Genomic DNA, 16,523 nt, shown 5'->3' on the forward strand with positions numbered 1-16,523 from the left:
TGTAGAATCACGTCGACGAGGATGGGATTCGAACCCACGCGTGCAGAGCACAATGGATTAGCAGTCCATCGCCTTAACCACTCGGCCACCTCGTTTACGTACTTATGCACAGCATAACGAATTTAGCTAGGCCAGGTGTTAGACCACATGTGAAAATTACTTACCAATGCTGCGAACATGGTTATATGATAATCGAGATAGAAATGGTAATTCAAGACGAGTGTTAACTGCTCAACAATCAAAATCTGGCAACGAACATGAATGCAATTTTATTATGGTACTTAAAACTGTAGAAATTGAGTCGACGAGGATGGGATTCGAACCCACGCGTGCAGAGCACAATGGATTAGCAGTCCATCGCCTTAACCACTCGGCCACCTCATCTACGTAATTGTGGACAGCGTAACGAATTTAGCTAGGCCAGGTGTTAGACCACATGTGACAATTACTTATCAATGCTGCGAACATGACTATATGCTAATCGAGATCGAAGTGGTAATTCAAGATGAGTGTTATCTACTCAACATTCAAAATATGCAAAAGCATGATGGTAATTTCATAATGGAACTTAAAAGTGTAGAATCACGTCGACGAGGATGGGATTCGAACCCATGCGTGCAGAACAGAATGGATTAGCAGTCCATCGCCTTACCCACTCGGCCACCTCGTCTACGTACTTATGCACAGCGTAACGAATTTAGCTAGGCCAGGTGTTAGACCACATGTGACAATTACTTATCAATGCTGCGAACATGGTTATATGATAATCGAGATAGAAATGGTAATTCAAGACGAGTGTTAACTGCTCAACAATCAAAATCTGGCACCGAGCATGATTGCAATTTTATAATGGTACTTAAAAACTGTTGAAATTAAGTCGACGAGGATGGGATTCGAACCCACGCGTGCAGAGCACAATGGATTAGCAGTCCATCGCCTTAACCACTCGGCCACCTCGTCTACGTACATTTGCACAGCGTAACGAATTTAGCTAGACCAGGTGTTAGACCACATGTGAAAAGTACTTATCAATGCTGCGAACATGGTTATATGATAATCGAGATCGAAATTGTAATTCAGGACGAGTGTTAACAACTCAGCAATCAAAATCTGCAAGAGAATGATGGTAATTTCATAATGGTACTTAAAACTGTAGAATCACGTCGACGAGGATGGGATTCGAACCCACGCGTGCAGAGCACAATGGATTAGCAGTCCATCGCCTTAACCACTCGGCCACCTCGTTTACGTACTTATGCACAGCATAACGAATTTAGCTAGGCCAGGTGTTAGACCACATGTGAAAATTACTTACCAATGCTGCGAACATGGTTATATGATAATCGAGATAGAAATGGTAATTCAAGACGAGTGTTAACTGCTCAACAATCAAAATCTGGCAACGAACATGAATGCAATTTTATTATGGTACTTAAAACTGTAGAAATTGAGTCGACGAGGATGGGATTCGAACCCACGCGTGCAGAGCACAATGGATTAGCAGTCCATCGCCTTAACCACTCGGCCACCTCATCTACGTAATTGTGGACAGCGTAACGAATTTAGCTAGGCCAGGTGTTAGACCACATGTGACAATTACTTATCAATGCTGCGAACATGACTATATGCTAATCGAGATCGAAGTGGTAATTCAAGATGAGTGTTATCTACTCAACATTCAAAATATGCAAAAGCATGATGGTAATTTCATAATGGAACTTAAAAGTGTAGAATCACGTCGACGAGGATGGGATTCGAACCCATGCGTGCAGAACAGAATGGATTAGCAGTCCATCGCCTTACCCACTCGGCCACCTCGTCTACGTACTTATGCACAGCGTAACGAATTTAGCTAGGCCAGGTGTTAGACCACATGTGACAATTACTTATCAATGCTGCGAACATGGTTATATGATAATCGAGATAGAAATGGTAATTCAAGACGAGTGTTAACTGCTCAACAATCAAAATCTGGCACCGAGCATGATTGCAATTTTATAATGGTACTTAAAAACTGTTGAAATTAAGTCGACGAGGATGGGATTCGAACCCACGCGTGCAGAGCACAATGGATTAGCAGTCCATCGCCTTAACCACTCGGCCACCTCGTCTACGTACATTTGCACAGCGTAACGAATTTAGCTAGACCAGGTGTTAGACCACATGTGAAAAGTACTTATCAATGCTGCGAACATGGTTATATGATAATCGAGATCGAAATTGTAATTCAGGACGAGTGTTAACAACTCAGCAATCAAAATCTGCAAGAGAATGATGGTAATTTCATAATGGTACTTAAAACTGTAGAATCACGTCGACGAGGATGGGATTCGAACCCACGCGTGCAGAGCACAATGGATTAGCAGTCCATCGCCTTAACCACTCGGCCACCTCGTTTACGTACTTACTAATTCTGCGAACATGGTTATATGTTAATCGAGATAGAAATGGTAATTCAAGACGAGTGTTAACTGCTCAACAATCAAAATCTGGCAACGAACATGAATGCAATTTTATTATGGTACTTAAAACTGTAGAAATTGAGTCGACGAGGATGGGATTCGAAGCCACGCGTGCAGAGCACAATGGATTAGCAGTCCATTGCCTTAACCACTCGGCCACCTCATCTACGTAATTGTGGACAGCGTAACGAATTTAGCTAGGCCAGGTGTTAGACCACATGTGAAAATTACTTATCAATGCTGCGAACATGGTTATATGATAATCGAGATCGAAATTGTAATTCAGGACGAGTGTTAACTACTCAACATTCAAAATATGCAAAAGCATGATGGTAATTTCATAATGGAACTTAAAAGTGTAGAATCACGTCGACGAGGATGGGATTCGAACCCATGCGTGCAGAACAGAATGGATTAGCAGTCGATCGCCTTACCCACTCGGCCACCTCGTCTACGTACTTATGCACAGCGTAACGAATTTAGCTAGGCCAGGTGTTAGACCACATGTGAAAATTACTTACGAATGCTGCGAACATGGTTATATGATAATCGAGGTAGAAATGGTAATTCAAGACGAGTGTTAACTGCTCAACAATCAAAATCTGGCACCGAGCATGATTGCAATTTTATTATGGTACTTAAAAACTGTAGAAATTAAGTCGACGAGGATGGGATTCGAACCCACGCGTGCAGAGCACAATGGATTAGCAGTCCATCGCCTTAACCACTCGGCCACCTCGTCTATGTACTTATGGACAGCGTAACGAATTTAGCTAGGCCAGGTGTTAGACCACATGTGAAAATTACTTACCAATGCTGCGAACATGGTTATATGATAATCGAGATAGAAATGGTAATTCAAGACGAGTGTTAACTGCTCAACAATCAAAATCTGGCAATGAGCATGATTGCAATTTTATTATGGTACTTAAAACTGTAGAAATTGAGTCGACGAGGATGGGATTCGAACCCACGCGTGCAGAGCACAATGGATTAGCAGTCCATCGCCTTAACCACTCGGCCACCTCATCTACGTAATTGTGGACAGCGTAACTAATTTAGCTAGGCCAGGTGTTAGACAACATATGAAAATTACTTACCAATGCTGCGAACATGGTTATATGATAATCGAGATCGAAATTGTAATTGTAATTCAGGACGAGTGTTAACTACTCAGCAATCAAAATCTGCAAGAGAATGATGGTAATTTCATAATGGTGCTTAAAACTGTAGAATCACGTCGACGAGGATGGGATTCGTACCCACGCGTGCAGAGCACAATGGATTAGCAGTCCATCGCCTTAACCACTCGGCCACCTCGTCTACGTACATTTGCACAGCGCAACGAATTTAGCTAGACCAGGTGTTAGACCACATGTGAAAAGTACTTATCAATGCTGCGAACATGGTTATATGATAATCGAGATCGAAATTGCAATTCAGGACGAGTGTTAACAACTCAGCAACCAAAATCTGCAAGAGAATGATGGTAATTTCATAATGGTACTTAAAACTGTAGAATCACGTCGACGAGGATGGGATTCGAACCCAAGCGTGCAGAGCACAAAGGATTAGCAGTCATCGCCTTAACCACTAGGCCACCTCGTCTATGTATTATGGACAGCATAACGAATTTAGCTAGGCCAGGTGTTAGACCACATGTGAAAATTACTTACTAATGCTGCGAACATGGTTATATGTTAATCGAGGTAGAAATGGTAATTCAATACGAGTGTTAACTGCTCAACAATCAAAATCTGGCAACGAACATGAATGCAATTTTATTATGGTACTTAAAACTGTAGAAATTGAGTCGACGAGGATGGGATTCGAACCCACGCGTGCAGAGCACAATGGATTAGCAGTCCATCGCCTTAACCACTCGGCCACCTCATCTACGTAATTGTGGACAGCGTAACTAATTTAGCTAGGCCAGGTGTTAGACAACATATGAAAATTACTTACCAATGCTGCGAACATGGTTATATGATAATCGAGATCGAAATTGTAATTCAGGACGAGTGTTAACTACTCAGCAATCAAAATCTGCAAGAGAATGATGGTAATTTCATAATGGTACTTAAAACTGTAGAATCACGTCGACGAGGATGGGATTCGTACCCACGCGTGCAGAGCACAATGGATTAGCAGTCCATCGCCTTAACCACTCGGCCACCTCGTCTACGTACATTTGCACAGCGCAACGAATTTAGCTAGACCAGGTGTTAGACCACATGTGAAAAGTACTTATCAATGCTGCGAACATGGTTATATGAAAATCGAGATCGAAATTGCAATTCAGGACGAGTGTTAACAACTCAGCAACCAAAATCTGCAAGAGAATGATGGTAATTTCATAATGGTACTTAAAACTGTAGAATCACGTCGACGAGGATGGGATTCGAACCCAAGCGTGCAGAGCACAAAGGATTAGCAGTCATCGCCTTAACCACTAGGCCACCTCGTCTACGTACTTATGCACAGCGTAACGAATTTAGCTAGGCCAGGTGTTAGACCACATGTGAAAATTACTTACCAATGCTGCGAACATGGTTATATGATAATCGAGGTAGAAATGGTAATTCAAGACGAGTGTTAACTGCTCAACAATCAAAATCTGGCACCGAGCATGATTGCAATTTTATTATGGTACTTAAAAACTGTAGAAATTAAGTCGACGAGGATGGGATTCGAACCCACGCGTGCAGAGCACAATGGATTAGCAGTCCATCGCCTTAACCACTCGGCCACCTCGTCTATGTACTTATGGACAGCGTAACGAATTTAGCTAGGCCAGGTGTTAGACCACATGTGAAAATTACTTACCAATGCTGCGAACATGGTTATATGATAATCGAGATAGAAATGGTAATTCAAGACGAGTGTTAACTGCTCAACAATCAAAATCTGGCAATGAGCATGATTGCAATTTTATTATGGTACTTAAAACTGTAGAAATTGAGTCGACGAGGATGGGATTCGAACCCACGCGTGCAGAGCACAATGGATTAGCAGTCCATCGCCTTAACCACTCGGCCACCTCATCTACGTAATTGTGGACAGCGTAACTAATTTAGCTAGGCCAGGTGTTAGACAACATGTGAAAATTACTTACCAATGCTGCGAACATGGTTATATGATAATCGAGATCGAAATTGTAATTCAGGACGAGTGTTAACTACTCAGCAATCAAAATCTGCAAGAGAATGATGGTAATTTCATAATGGTACTTAAAACTGTAGAATCACGTCGACGAGGATGGGATTCGTACCCACGCGTGCAGAGCACAATGGATTAGCAGTCCATCGCCTTAACCACTCGGCCACCTCGTCTACGTACATTTGCACAGCGTAACGAATTTAGCTAGACCAGGTGTTAGACCACATGTGAAAATTACTTACTAATGCTGCGAACATGGTTATATGATAATCGAGATCGAAATTGTAATTCAGGACGAGTGTTAACTACTCAACAATCAAAATCTGGCAAGGAGCATGATTGCAATTTTATTATGGTACTTAAAACTGTAGAAATTGAGTCGACGAGGATGGGATTCGAACCCACGCGTGCAGAGCACAATGGATTAGCAGTCCATCGCCTTAACCACTCGGCCACCTCGTCTACGTACATTTGCACAGCGTAACGAATTTAGCTAGATCATGTGTTATACCACATGTGAAAATTACTTACCAATGCTGCGAACATGGTTATATGATAATCGAGGTAGAAATGGTAATTCAAGACGAGTGTTAACTGCTCAACAATCAAAATCTGGCACCGAGCATGATTGCAATTTTATTATGGTACTTAAAAACTGTAGAAATTAAGTCGACGAGGATGGGATTCGAACCCACGCGTGCAGAGCACAATGGATTAGCAGTCCATCGCCTTAACCACTCGGCCACCTCGCCTATGTACTTATGGACAGCGTAACGAATTTAGCTAGGCCAGGTGTTAGACCACATGTGAAAATTACTTACCAATGCTGCGAACATGGTTATATGATGATCGAGATAGAAATTGTAATTCAAGACGAGTGTTAACTGCTCAACAATCAAAATCTGGCAATGAGCTTGATTGCAATTTTATTATGGTACTTAAAACTGTAGAAATTGAGTCGACGAGGATGGGATTCGAACCCACGCGTGCAGAGCACAATGGATTAGCAGTCCATCGCCTTAACCACTCGGCCACCTCATCTACGTAATTGTGGACAGCGTAACTAATTTAGCTAGGGCAGGTGTTAGACAACATGTGAAAATTAGTTACCAATGCTGCGAACATGGTTATATGATAATCGAGATCGAAATTGTAATTCAGGACGAGTGTTAACTACTCAGCAATCAAAATCTGCAAGAGAATGAAGGTAATTTCATAATGGTACTTAAAACTGTAGAATCACGTCGACGAGGATGGGATTCGTACCCACGCGTGCAGAGCACAATGGATTAGCAGTCCATCGCCTTAACCACTCGGCCACCTCGTCTACGTACATTTGCACAGCGTAACGAATTTAGCTAGACCAGGTGTTAGACCACATGTGAAAAGTACTTATCAATGCTGCGAACATGGTTATATGATAATCGAGATCGAAATTGTAATTCAGGACGAGTGTTAACAACTCAGCAATCAAAATCTGCAAGAGAATGATGGTAATTTCATAATGGTACTTAAAACTGTAGAAATTGAGTCGACGAGGATGGGATTCGAACCCACGCGTGCAGAGCACAATGGATTAGCAGTCCATCGCCTTAACCACTCGGCCACCTCGTCTACGTACATTTGCACAGCGTAACGAATTTAGCTAGATCAGGTGTTAGACCACATGTGAAAATTACTTACCAATGCTGCGAACATGGTTATATGATAATCGAGATAGAAATGGTAATTCAAGACGAGTGTTAACTGCTCAACAATCAAAATCTGGCAATGAGCATGATTGCAATTTTATTATGGTACTTAAAACTGTAGAAATTGAGTCGACGAGGATGGGATTCGAACCCACGCGTGCAGAGCACAATGGATTAGCAGTCCATCGCCTTAACCACTCGGCCACCTCATCTACGTAATTGTGGACAGCGTAACTAATTTAGCTAGGCCAGGTGTTAGACAACATGTGAAAATTACTTACCAATGCTGCGAACATGGTTATATGATAATCGAGATCGAAATTGTAATTCAGGACGAGTGTTAACTACTCAGCAATCAAAATCTGCAAGAGAATGATGGTAATTTCATAATGGTACTTAAAACTGTAGAATCACGTCGACGAGGATGGGATTCGTACCCACGCGTGCAGAGCACAATGGATTAGCAGTCCATCGCCTTAACCACTCGGCCACCTCGTCTACGTACATTTGCACAGCGTAACGAATTTAGCTAGACCAGGTGTTAGACCACATGTGAAAAGTACTTATCAATGCTGCGAACATGGTTATATGATAATCAAGATCGAAATTGTAATTCGGGACGAGTGTTAACAACTCAGCAATCAAAATCTGCAAGAGAATGATGGTAATTTCATAATGGTACTTAAAACTGTAGAATCACGTCGACGAGGATGGGATTCGAACCCACGCGTGCAGAGCACAATGGATTAGCAGTCCATCGCCTTAACCACTCGGCCACCTCGTCTACGTACTTATGCACAGCGTAACGAATTTAGCTAGGCCAGGTGTTAGACCACATGTGAAAATTACTTACCAATGCTGCGAACATGGTTATATGATAATCGAGATAGAAATGGTAATTCAAGACGAGTGTTAACTGCTCAACAATCAAAATCTGGCACCGAGCATGATTGCAATTTTATTATGGTGCTTAAAAACTGTAGAAATTAAGTCGACGAGGATGGGATTCGAACCCACGCGTGCAGAGCACAATGGATTAGCAGTCCATCGCCTTAACCACTCGGCCACCTCGTCTACGTACTTTTGCACTGCGTAAAAAATTTAGCTAGACCAGGTGTTAGACCACATGTGAAAATTACTTACTAATGCTGCGAACATGGTTATATGATAATCGAGATAGAAATGGTAATTCAAGACGAGTGTTAACTGCTCAACAATCAAAATCTGGCAATGAGCATGATTGCAATTTTATTATGGTACTTAAAACTGTAGAAATTGAGTCGACGAGGATGGGATTCGAACCCACGCGTGCAGAGCACAATGGATTAGCAGTCCATCGCCTTAACCACTCGGCCACCTCATCTACGTAATTGTGGACAGCGTAACTAATTTAGCTAGGCCAGGTGTTAGACCACATGTGAAAATTACTTATCAATGCTGCGAACATGGTTATATGATAATCGAGATCGAAATTATAATTCAGGACGAGTGTTAACTACTCAGCAATCAAAATCTGCAAGAGAATGATGGTAATTTCATAATGGTACTTAAAACTGTAGAATCAGGTCGACGAGGATGGGATTCGTACCCACGCGTGCAGAGCGCAATGGATTAGCAGTCCATCGCCTTAACCACTCGGCCACCTCGTCTACGTACATTTGCACAGCGTAACGAATTTAGCTAGATCAGGTGTTAGACCACATGTGAAAATTACTTACCAATGCTGCGAACATGGTTATATGATAATCGAGATAGAAATGGTAATTCAAGACGAGTGTTAACTGCTCAACAATCAAAATCTGGCACCGAGCATGATTGCAATTTTATTATGGTACTTAAAAACTGTAGAAATTAAGTCGACGATGATGGGATTCGAACCCACGCGTGCAGAGCACCATGGATTAGCAGTCCATCGCCTTAACCACTCGGCCACCTCGTCTATGTACTTATGGACAGCGTAACGAATTTAGCTAGGCCAGGGGTTAGACCACATGTGAAAATTACTTACCAATGCTGCGAACATGGTTATATGATAATCGAGATAGAAATGGTAATTCAAGACGAGTGTTAACTGCTCAACAATCAAAATCTGGCACCGAGCATGATTGCAATTTTATTATGGTACTTAAAAACTGTAGAAATTAAGTCGACGAGGATGGGATTCGAAACCACGCATGCAGAGCACAATGGATTAGCAGTCCATCGCCTTAACCACTCGGCCACCTCGTCTATGTATTATGGATAGCGTAACGAATTTAGCTAGGCCAGGTGTTAGACCACATGTGAAAATTACTTACTAATCTGCGAACATGGTTATATGTTAATCGAGATAGAAATGGTAATTCAAGACGAGTGTTAACTGCTCAACAATCAAAATCTGGCAACGAGCATGAATGCAATTTTATTATGGTACTTAAAACTGTAGAAATTGAGTCGACGAGGTTGGGATTCGAACCCACGCGTGCAGAGCACAATGGATTAGCAGTCCATCGTCTTAACCTATCGGCCACCTCGTCTACGTACTTATGCACAGCGTAACTAATTTAGCTAGGCCAGGTGTTAGACAACATGTGAAAATTACTTACCAATGCTGCGAACATGGTTATATGATAATCGAGATCGAAATTGTAATTCAGGACGAGTGTTAACTACTCAGCAATCAAAATCTGCAAGAGAATGATGGTAATTTCATAATGGTACTTAAAACTGTAGAATCACGTCGACGAGGATGGGATTCGTACCCACGCGTGCAGAGCACAATGGATTAGCAGTCCATCGCCTTAACCACTCGGCCACCTCGTCTACGTACATTTGCACAGCGTAACGAATTTAGCTAGACCAGGTGTTAGACCACATGTGAAAAGTACTTATCAATGCTGCGAACATGGTTATATGATAATCGAGATCGAAATTGTAATTCAGGACGAGTGTTAACAACTCAGCAATCAAAATCTGCAAGAGAATGATGGTAATTTCATAATGGTACTTAAAACTGTAGAATCACGTCGACGAGGATGGGATTCGAACCCACGCGTGCAGAGCACAATGGATTAGCAGTCCATCGCCTTAACCACTCGGCCACCTCGTCTACGTACTTATGCACAGCGTAACGAATTCAGCTAGGCCAGGTGTTAGACCACATGTGAAAATTACTTACCAATGCTGCGAACATGGTTATATGATAATCGAGATAGAAATGGTAATTCAAGACGAGTGTTAACTGCTCAACAATCAAAATCTGGCACCGAGCATGATTGCAATTTTATTATGGTGCTTAAAAACTGTAGAAATTAAGTCGACGAGGATGGGATTCGAACCCACGCGTGCAGAGCACAATGGATTAGCAGTCCATCGCCTTAACCACTCGGCCACCTCGTCTACGTAATTGTGGACAGCGTAACTAATTTAGCTAGGCCAGGTGTTAGACCACATGTGAAAATTACTTATCAATGCTGCGAACATGGTTATATGATAATCGAGATCGAAATTATAATTCAGGACGAGTGTTAACTACTCAGCAATCAAAATCTGCAAGAGAATGATGGTAATTTCATAATGGTACTTAAAACTGTAGAATCAGGTCGACGAGGATGGGATTCGTACCCACGCGTGCAGAGCGCAATGGATTAGCAGTCCATCGCCTTAACCACTCGGCCACCTCGTCTACGTACATTTGCACAGCGTAACGAATTTAGCTAGATCAGGTGTTAGACCACATGTGAAAATTACTTACCAATGCTGCGAACATGGTTATATGATAATCGAGATAGAAATGGTAATTCAAGACGAGTGTTAACTGCTCAACAATCAAAATCTGGCACCGAGCATGATTGCAATTTTATTATGGTACTTAAAAACTGTAGAAATTAAGTCGACGATGATGGGATTCGAACCCACGCGTGCAGAGCACAATGGATTAGCAGTCCATCGCCTTAACCACTCGGCCACCTCGTCTCTGTACTTATGGACAGCGTAACGAATTTAGCTAGGCCAGGGGTTAGACCACATGTGAAAATTACTTACCAATGCTGCGAACATGGTTATATGATAATCGAGATAGAAATGGTAATTCAAGACGAGTGTTAACTGCTCAACAATCAAAATCTGGCACCGCGCATGATTGCAATTTTATTATGGTACTTAAAAACTGTAGAAATTGAGTCGACGAGGATGGGATTCGAACCCACGCGTGCAGAGCACAATGGATTAGCAGTCCATCGCCTTAACCACTCGGCCACCTCGTCTACGTACTTTTGCACGGCGTAACGAATTTAGCTAGACCAGGTGTTAGACAACATGTGAAAATTACTTACCAATGCTGCGAACATGGTTATATGATAATCGAGATAGAAATGGTAATTCAAGACGAGTGTTAACTACTCAACATTCAAAATATGCAAAAGCATGATGGTAATTTCATAATGGAACTTAAAAGTGTAGAATCACGTCGACGAGGATGGGATTCGAACCCATGCGTGCAGAACAGAATGGATTAGCAGTCCATCGCCTTAACCACTCGGCCACCTCGTCTACGTACATTTGCACAGCGTAACGAATTTAGCTAGATCAGGTGTTAGACCACATGTGAAAATTACTTACCAATGCTGCGAACATGGTTATATGATAATCGAGATAGAAATGGTAATTCAAGACGAGTGTTAACTGCTCAACAATCAAAATCTGGCACCGAGCATGATTGCAATTTTATTATGGTACTTAAAAACTGTAGAAATTAAGTCGACGATGATGGGATTCGAACCCACGCGTGCAGAGCACCATGGATTAGCAGTCCATCGCCTTAACCACTCGGCCACCTCGTCTATGTACTTATGGACAGCGTAACGAATTTAGCTAGGCCAGGGGTTAGACCACATGTGAAAATTACTTACCAATGCTGCGAACATGGTTATATGATAATCGAGATAGAAATGGTAATTCAAGACGAGTGTTAACTGCTCAACAATCAAAATCTGGCACCGAGCATGATTGCAATTTTATTATGGTACTTAAAAACTGTAGAAATTAAGTCGACGAGGATGGGATTCGAAACCACGCATGCAGAGCACAATGGATTAGCAGTCCATCGCCTTAACCACTCGGCCACCTCGTCTATGTATTATGGATAGCGTAACGAATTTAGCTAGGCCAGGTGTTAGACCACATGTGAAAATTACTTACTAATCTGCGAACATGGTTATATGTTAATCGAGATAGAAATGGTAATTCAAGACGAGTGTTAACTGCTCAACAATCAAAATCTGGCAACGAGCATGAATGCAATTTTATTATGGTACTTAAAACTGTAGAAATTGAGTCGACGAGGTTGGGATTCGAACCCACGCGTGCAGAGCACAATGGATTAGCAGTCCATCGTCTTAACCTATCGGCCACCTCGTCTACGTACTTATGCACAGCGTAACTAATTTAGCTAGGCCAGGTGTTAGACAACATGTGAAAATTACTTACCAATGCTGCGAACATGGTTATATGATAATCGAGATCGAAATTGTAATTCAGGACGAGTGTTAACTACTCAGCAATCAAAATCTGCAAGAGAATGATGGTAATTTCATAATGGTACTTAAAACTGTAGAATCACGTCGACGAGGATGGGATTCGTACCCACGCGTGCAGAGCACAATGGATTAGCAGTCCATCGCCTTAACCACTCGGCCACCTCGTCTACGTACATTTGCACAGCGTAACGAATTTAGCTAGACCAGGTGTTAGACCACATGTGAAAAGTACTTATCAATGCTGCGAACATGGTTATATGATAATCGAGATCGAAATTGTAATTCAGGACGAGTGTTAACAACTCAGCAATCAAAATCTGCAAGAGAATGATGGTAATTTCATAATGGTACTTAAAACTGTAGAATCACGTCGACGAGGATGGGATTCGAACCCACGCGTGCAGAGCACAATGGATTAGCAGTCCATCGCCTTAACCACTCGGCCACCTCGTCTACGTACTTATGCACAGCGTAACGAATTCAGCTAGGCCAGGTGTTAGACCACATGTGAAAATTACTTACCAATGCTGCGAACATGGTTATATGATAATCGAGATAGAAATGGTAATTCAAGACGAGTGTTAACTGCTCAACAATCAAAATCTGGCACCGAGCATGATTGCAATTTTATTATGGTGCTTAAAAACTGTAGAAATTAAGTCGACGAGGATGGGATTCGAACCCACGCGTGCAGAGCACAATGGATTAGCAGTCCATCGCCTTAACCACTCGGCCACCTCGTCTACGTAATTGTGGACAGCGTAACTAATTTAGCTAGGCCAGGTGTTAGACCACATGTGAAAATTACTTATCAATGCTGCGAACATGGTTATATGATAATCGAGATCGAAATTATAATTCAGGACGAGTGTTAACTACTCAGCAATCAAAATCTGCAAGAGAATGATGGTAATTTCATAATGGTACTTAAAACTGTAGAATCAGGTCGACGAGGATGGGATTCGTACCCACGCGTGCAGAGCGCAATGGATTAGCAGTCCATCGCCTTAACCACTCGGCCACCTCGTCTACGTACATTTGCACAGCGTAACGAATTTAGCTAGATCAGGTGTTAGACCACATGTGAAAATTACTTACCAATGCTGCGAACATGGTTATATGATAATCGAGATAGAAATGGTAATTCAAGACGAGTGTTAACTGCTCAACAATCAAAATCTGGCACCGAGCATGATTGCAATTTTATTATGGTACTTAAAAACTGTAGAAATTAAGTCGACGATGATGGGATTCGAACCCACGCGTGCAGAGCACAATGGATTAGCAGTCCATCGCCTTAACCACTCGGCCACCTCGTCTCTGTACTTATGGACAGCGTAACGAATTTAGCTAGGCCAGGGGTTAGACCACATGTGAAAATTACTTACCAATGCTGCGAACATGGTTATATGATAATCGAGATAGAAATGGTAATTCAAGACGAGTGTTAACTGCTCAACAATCAAAATCTGGCACCGCGCATGATTGCAATTTTATTATGGTACTTAAAAACTGTAGAAATTGAGTCGACGAGGATGGGATTCGAACCCACGCGTGCAGAGCACAATTGATTAGCAGTCCATCGCCTTAACCTATCGGCCACCTCATCTACGTAATTGTGGACAGCGTAACGAATTTAGCTAGGCCAGGTGTTAGACCACATGTGAAAATTACTTATCAATGCTGCGAACATGGTTATATGATAATCGAGATCGAAATTGTAATTCAGGACGAGTGTAAACTACTCAGCAATCAAAATCTGCAAGAGAATGATGGTAATTTCATAATGGTACTTAAAACTGTAGAATAACGTCGACGAGGATGGGATTCAAACCCACGCGTGCAGAGCACAATGGATTAGCAGTCCATCGCCTTAACCACTCGGCCACCTCGTCTACGTACATTTGCACAGCGTAACGAATTTAGCTAGATCAGGTGTTAGACCACATGTGAAAATTACTTACCAATGCTGCGAACATGGTTATATGATAATCGACGTAGAAATGGTAATTCAAGACGAGTGTTAACTGCTCAACAATCAAAATCTGGCACCGAGCATGATTGCAATTTTATTATGGTACTTAAAAACTGTAGAAATTAAGTCGACGAGGATGGGATTCGAACCCACGCGTGCAGAGCACAATGGATTAGCAGTCCATCGCCTTAACCACTCGGCCACCTCGTCTATGTACTTATGGACAGCGTAACGAATTTAGCTAGGCCAGGTGTTAGACCACATGTGAAAATTACTTACCAATGCTGCGAACATGGTTATATGATAATCGAGATAGAAATGGTAATTCAAGACGAGTGTTAACTGCTCAACAATCAAAATCTGGCAATGAGCATGATTGCAATTTTATTATGGTACTTAAAACTGTAGAAATTGAGTCGACGAGGATGGGATTCGAACCCACGCGTGCAGAGCACAATGGATTAGCAGTCCATCGCCTTAACCACTCGGCCACCTCATCTACGTAATTGTGGACAGCGTAACTAATTTAGCTAGGCCAGGTGTTAGACAACATGTGAAAATTACTTACCAATGCTGCGAACATGGTTATATGATAATCGAGATCGAAATTGTAATTCAGGACGAGTGTTAACTACTCAGCAATCAAAATCTGCAAGAGAATGATGGTAATTTCATAATGGTACTTAAAACTGTAGAATCACGTCGACGAGGATGGGATTCGTACCCAGGCGTGCAGAGCACAATGGATTAGCAGTCCATCGCCTTAACCACTCGGCCACCTCGTCTACGTACATTTGCACAGCGTAACGAATTTAGCTAGACCAGGTGTTAGACCACATGTGAAAAGTACTTATCAATGCTGCGAACATGGTTATATGATAATCGAGATCGAAATTGTAATTCAGGACGAGTGTTAACAACTCAGCAATCAAAATCTGCAAGAGAATGATGGTAATTTCATAATGGTACTTAAAACTGTAGAATCACGTCGACGAGGATGGGATTCGAACCCACGCGTGCAGAGCACAATGGATTAGCAGTCCATCGCCTTAACCACTCGGCCACCTCGTCTACGTACTTATGCACAGCGTAACGAATTTAGCTAGGCCAGGTGTTAGACCACATGTGAAAATTACTTACCAATGCTGCGAACATGGTTATATGATAATCGAGGTAGAAATGGTAATTCAAGACGAGTGTTAACTGCTCAACAATCAAAATCTGGCACCGAGCATGATTGCAATTTTATTATGGTACTTAAAAACTGTAGAAATTAAGTCGACGAGGATGGGATTCGAACCCACGCGTGCAGAGCACAATGGATTAGCAGTCCATCGCCTTAACCACTCGGCCACCTCGTCTACGTACTTTTGCACTGCGTAAAAAATTTAGCTAGACCAGGTGTTAGACCACATGTGAAAATTACTTACTAATGCTGCGAACATGGTTATATGATAATCGAGATAGAAATGGTAATTCAAGACGAGTGTTAACTGCTCAACAATCAAAATCTGGCAATGAGCATGATTGCAATTTTATTATGGTACTTAAAACTGTAGAAATTGAGTCGACGAGGATGGGATTCGAACCCACGCGTGCAGAGCACAATGGATTAGCAGTCCATCGCCTTAACCACTCGGCCACCTCATCTACGTAATTGTGGACAGCGTAACTAATTTAGCTAGGCCAGGTGTTAGACAACATGTGAAAATTACTTACC

At 42.1% G+C, this 16,523-nt stretch overlaps 31 non-coding genes across 31 annotated transcripts; all 31 read right to left on the reverse strand.

Moving 5' to 3' along the window:
• Positions 1 to 13: 13 nt before the first annotated feature.
• On the reverse strand, positions 14 to 95 carry TRNAS-GCU (transfer RNA serine (anticodon GCU)). The gene has a single exon. It is a non-coding gene; the product is annotated as a tRNA-Ser (tRNA).
• Positions 96 to 302: 207 nt separating this feature from the next.
• TRNAS-GCU (transfer RNA serine (anticodon GCU)) lies at positions 303 to 384 on the reverse strand. Its single transcript has one exon. It is a non-coding gene; the product is annotated as a tRNA-Ser (tRNA).
• A 494-nt stretch (positions 385 to 878) lies between these two features.
• TRNAS-GCU (transfer RNA serine (anticodon GCU)) lies at positions 879 to 960 on the reverse strand. Its single transcript has one exon. It is a non-coding gene; the product is annotated as a tRNA-Ser (tRNA).
• A 204-nt stretch (positions 961 to 1,164) lies between these two features.
• Positions 1,165 to 1,246, reverse strand: TRNAS-GCU (transfer RNA serine (anticodon GCU)). The gene has a single exon. It is a non-coding gene; the product is annotated as a tRNA-Ser (tRNA).
• A 207-nt stretch (positions 1,247 to 1,453) lies between these two features.
• Positions 1,454 to 1,535, reverse strand: TRNAS-GCU (transfer RNA serine (anticodon GCU)). Its single transcript has one exon. It is a non-coding gene; the product is annotated as a tRNA-Ser (tRNA).
• A 494-nt stretch (positions 1,536 to 2,029) lies between these two features.
• Positions 2,030 to 2,111, reverse strand: TRNAS-GCU (transfer RNA serine (anticodon GCU)). The gene has a single exon. It is a non-coding gene; the product is annotated as a tRNA-Ser (tRNA).
• Positions 2,112 to 2,315: 204 nt separating this feature from the next.
• TRNAS-GCU (transfer RNA serine (anticodon GCU)) lies at positions 2,316 to 2,397 on the reverse strand. Its single transcript has one exon. It is a non-coding gene; the product is annotated as a tRNA-Ser (tRNA).
• Positions 2,398 to 3,122: 725 nt separating this feature from the next.
• TRNAS-GCU (transfer RNA serine (anticodon GCU)) lies at positions 3,123 to 3,204 on the reverse strand. The gene has a single exon. It is a non-coding gene; the product is annotated as a tRNA-Ser (tRNA).
• Positions 3,205 to 3,411: 207 nt separating this feature from the next.
• On the reverse strand, positions 3,412 to 3,493 carry TRNAS-GCU (transfer RNA serine (anticodon GCU)). The gene has a single exon. It is a non-coding gene; the product is annotated as a tRNA-Ser (tRNA).
• A 783-nt stretch (positions 3,494 to 4,276) lies between these two features.
• On the reverse strand, positions 4,277 to 4,358 carry TRNAS-GCU (transfer RNA serine (anticodon GCU)). Its single transcript has one exon. It is a non-coding gene; the product is annotated as a tRNA-Ser (tRNA).
• Positions 4,359 to 5,137: 779 nt separating this feature from the next.
• TRNAS-GCU (transfer RNA serine (anticodon GCU)) lies at positions 5,138 to 5,219 on the reverse strand. Its single transcript has one exon. It is a non-coding gene; the product is annotated as a tRNA-Ser (tRNA).
• A 207-nt stretch (positions 5,220 to 5,426) lies between these two features.
• Positions 5,427 to 5,508, reverse strand: TRNAS-GCU (transfer RNA serine (anticodon GCU)). Its single transcript has one exon. It is a non-coding gene; the product is annotated as a tRNA-Ser (tRNA).
• Positions 5,509 to 6,001: 493 nt separating this feature from the next.
• On the reverse strand, positions 6,002 to 6,083 carry TRNAS-GCU (transfer RNA serine (anticodon GCU)). Its single transcript has one exon. It is a non-coding gene; the product is annotated as a tRNA-Ser (tRNA).
• A 208-nt stretch (positions 6,084 to 6,291) lies between these two features.
• On the reverse strand, positions 6,292 to 6,373 carry TRNAS-GCU (transfer RNA serine (anticodon GCU)). The gene has a single exon. It is a non-coding gene; the product is annotated as a tRNA-Ser (tRNA).
• A 207-nt stretch (positions 6,374 to 6,580) lies between these two features.
• On the reverse strand, positions 6,581 to 6,662 carry TRNAS-GCU (transfer RNA serine (anticodon GCU)). Its single transcript has one exon. It is a non-coding gene; the product is annotated as a tRNA-Ser (tRNA).
• A 491-nt stretch (positions 6,663 to 7,153) lies between these two features.
• Positions 7,154 to 7,235, reverse strand: TRNAS-GCU (transfer RNA serine (anticodon GCU)). Its single transcript has one exon. It is a non-coding gene; the product is annotated as a tRNA-Ser (tRNA).
• Positions 7,236 to 7,442: 207 nt separating this feature from the next.
• Positions 7,443 to 7,524, reverse strand: TRNAS-GCU (transfer RNA serine (anticodon GCU)). Its single transcript has one exon. It is a non-coding gene; the product is annotated as a tRNA-Ser (tRNA).
• A 490-nt stretch (positions 7,525 to 8,014) lies between these two features.
• On the reverse strand, positions 8,015 to 8,096 carry TRNAS-GCU (transfer RNA serine (anticodon GCU)). Its single transcript has one exon. It is a non-coding gene; the product is annotated as a tRNA-Ser (tRNA).
• A 208-nt stretch (positions 8,097 to 8,304) lies between these two features.
• TRNAS-GCU (transfer RNA serine (anticodon GCU)) lies at positions 8,305 to 8,386 on the reverse strand. Its single transcript has one exon. It is a non-coding gene; the product is annotated as a tRNA-Ser (tRNA).
• Positions 8,387 to 8,593: 207 nt separating this feature from the next.
• TRNAS-GCU (transfer RNA serine (anticodon GCU)) lies at positions 8,594 to 8,675 on the reverse strand. Its single transcript has one exon. It is a non-coding gene; the product is annotated as a tRNA-Ser (tRNA).
• A 1,643-nt stretch (positions 8,676 to 10,318) lies between these two features.
• TRNAS-GCU (transfer RNA serine (anticodon GCU)) lies at positions 10,319 to 10,400 on the reverse strand. The gene has a single exon. It is a non-coding gene; the product is annotated as a tRNA-Ser (tRNA).
• Positions 10,401 to 10,608: 208 nt separating this feature from the next.
• On the reverse strand, positions 10,609 to 10,690 carry TRNAS-GCU (transfer RNA serine (anticodon GCU)). The gene has a single exon. It is a non-coding gene; the product is annotated as a tRNA-Ser (tRNA).
• A 784-nt stretch (positions 10,691 to 11,474) lies between these two features.
• On the reverse strand, positions 11,475 to 11,556 carry TRNAS-GCU (transfer RNA serine (anticodon GCU)). The gene has a single exon. It is a non-coding gene; the product is annotated as a tRNA-Ser (tRNA).
• A 1,643-nt stretch (positions 11,557 to 13,199) lies between these two features.
• On the reverse strand, positions 13,200 to 13,281 carry TRNAS-GCU (transfer RNA serine (anticodon GCU)). Its single transcript has one exon. It is a non-coding gene; the product is annotated as a tRNA-Ser (tRNA).
• Positions 13,282 to 13,489: 208 nt separating this feature from the next.
• Positions 13,490 to 13,571, reverse strand: TRNAS-GCU (transfer RNA serine (anticodon GCU)). Its single transcript has one exon. It is a non-coding gene; the product is annotated as a tRNA-Ser (tRNA).
• Positions 13,572 to 14,641: 1,070 nt separating this feature from the next.
• Positions 14,642 to 14,723, reverse strand: TRNAS-GCU (transfer RNA serine (anticodon GCU)). The gene has a single exon. It is a non-coding gene; the product is annotated as a tRNA-Ser (tRNA).
• A 208-nt stretch (positions 14,724 to 14,931) lies between these two features.
• TRNAS-GCU (transfer RNA serine (anticodon GCU)) lies at positions 14,932 to 15,013 on the reverse strand. Its single transcript has one exon. It is a non-coding gene; the product is annotated as a tRNA-Ser (tRNA).
• A 207-nt stretch (positions 15,014 to 15,220) lies between these two features.
• TRNAS-GCU (transfer RNA serine (anticodon GCU)) lies at positions 15,221 to 15,302 on the reverse strand. Its single transcript has one exon. It is a non-coding gene; the product is annotated as a tRNA-Ser (tRNA).
• A 490-nt stretch (positions 15,303 to 15,792) lies between these two features.
• On the reverse strand, positions 15,793 to 15,874 carry TRNAS-GCU (transfer RNA serine (anticodon GCU)). The gene has a single exon. It is a non-coding gene; the product is annotated as a tRNA-Ser (tRNA).
• A 208-nt stretch (positions 15,875 to 16,082) lies between these two features.
• TRNAS-GCU (transfer RNA serine (anticodon GCU)) lies at positions 16,083 to 16,164 on the reverse strand. The gene has a single exon. It is a non-coding gene; the product is annotated as a tRNA-Ser (tRNA).
• Positions 16,165 to 16,371: 207 nt separating this feature from the next.
• Positions 16,372 to 16,453, reverse strand: TRNAS-GCU (transfer RNA serine (anticodon GCU)). The gene has a single exon. It is a non-coding gene; the product is annotated as a tRNA-Ser (tRNA).
• Positions 16,454 to 16,523: the final 70 nt, after the last annotated feature.

The sequence above is a fragment of the Saccoglossus kowalevskii genome, chromosome 15 (genome assembly GCF_978046115.1).
Source record: "Saccoglossus kowalevskii chromosome 15, keSacKowa6.1, whole genome shotgun sequence".
NCBI lineage: Eukaryota > Metazoa > Hemichordata > Enteropneusta > Harrimaniidae > Saccoglossus > Saccoglossus kowalevskii.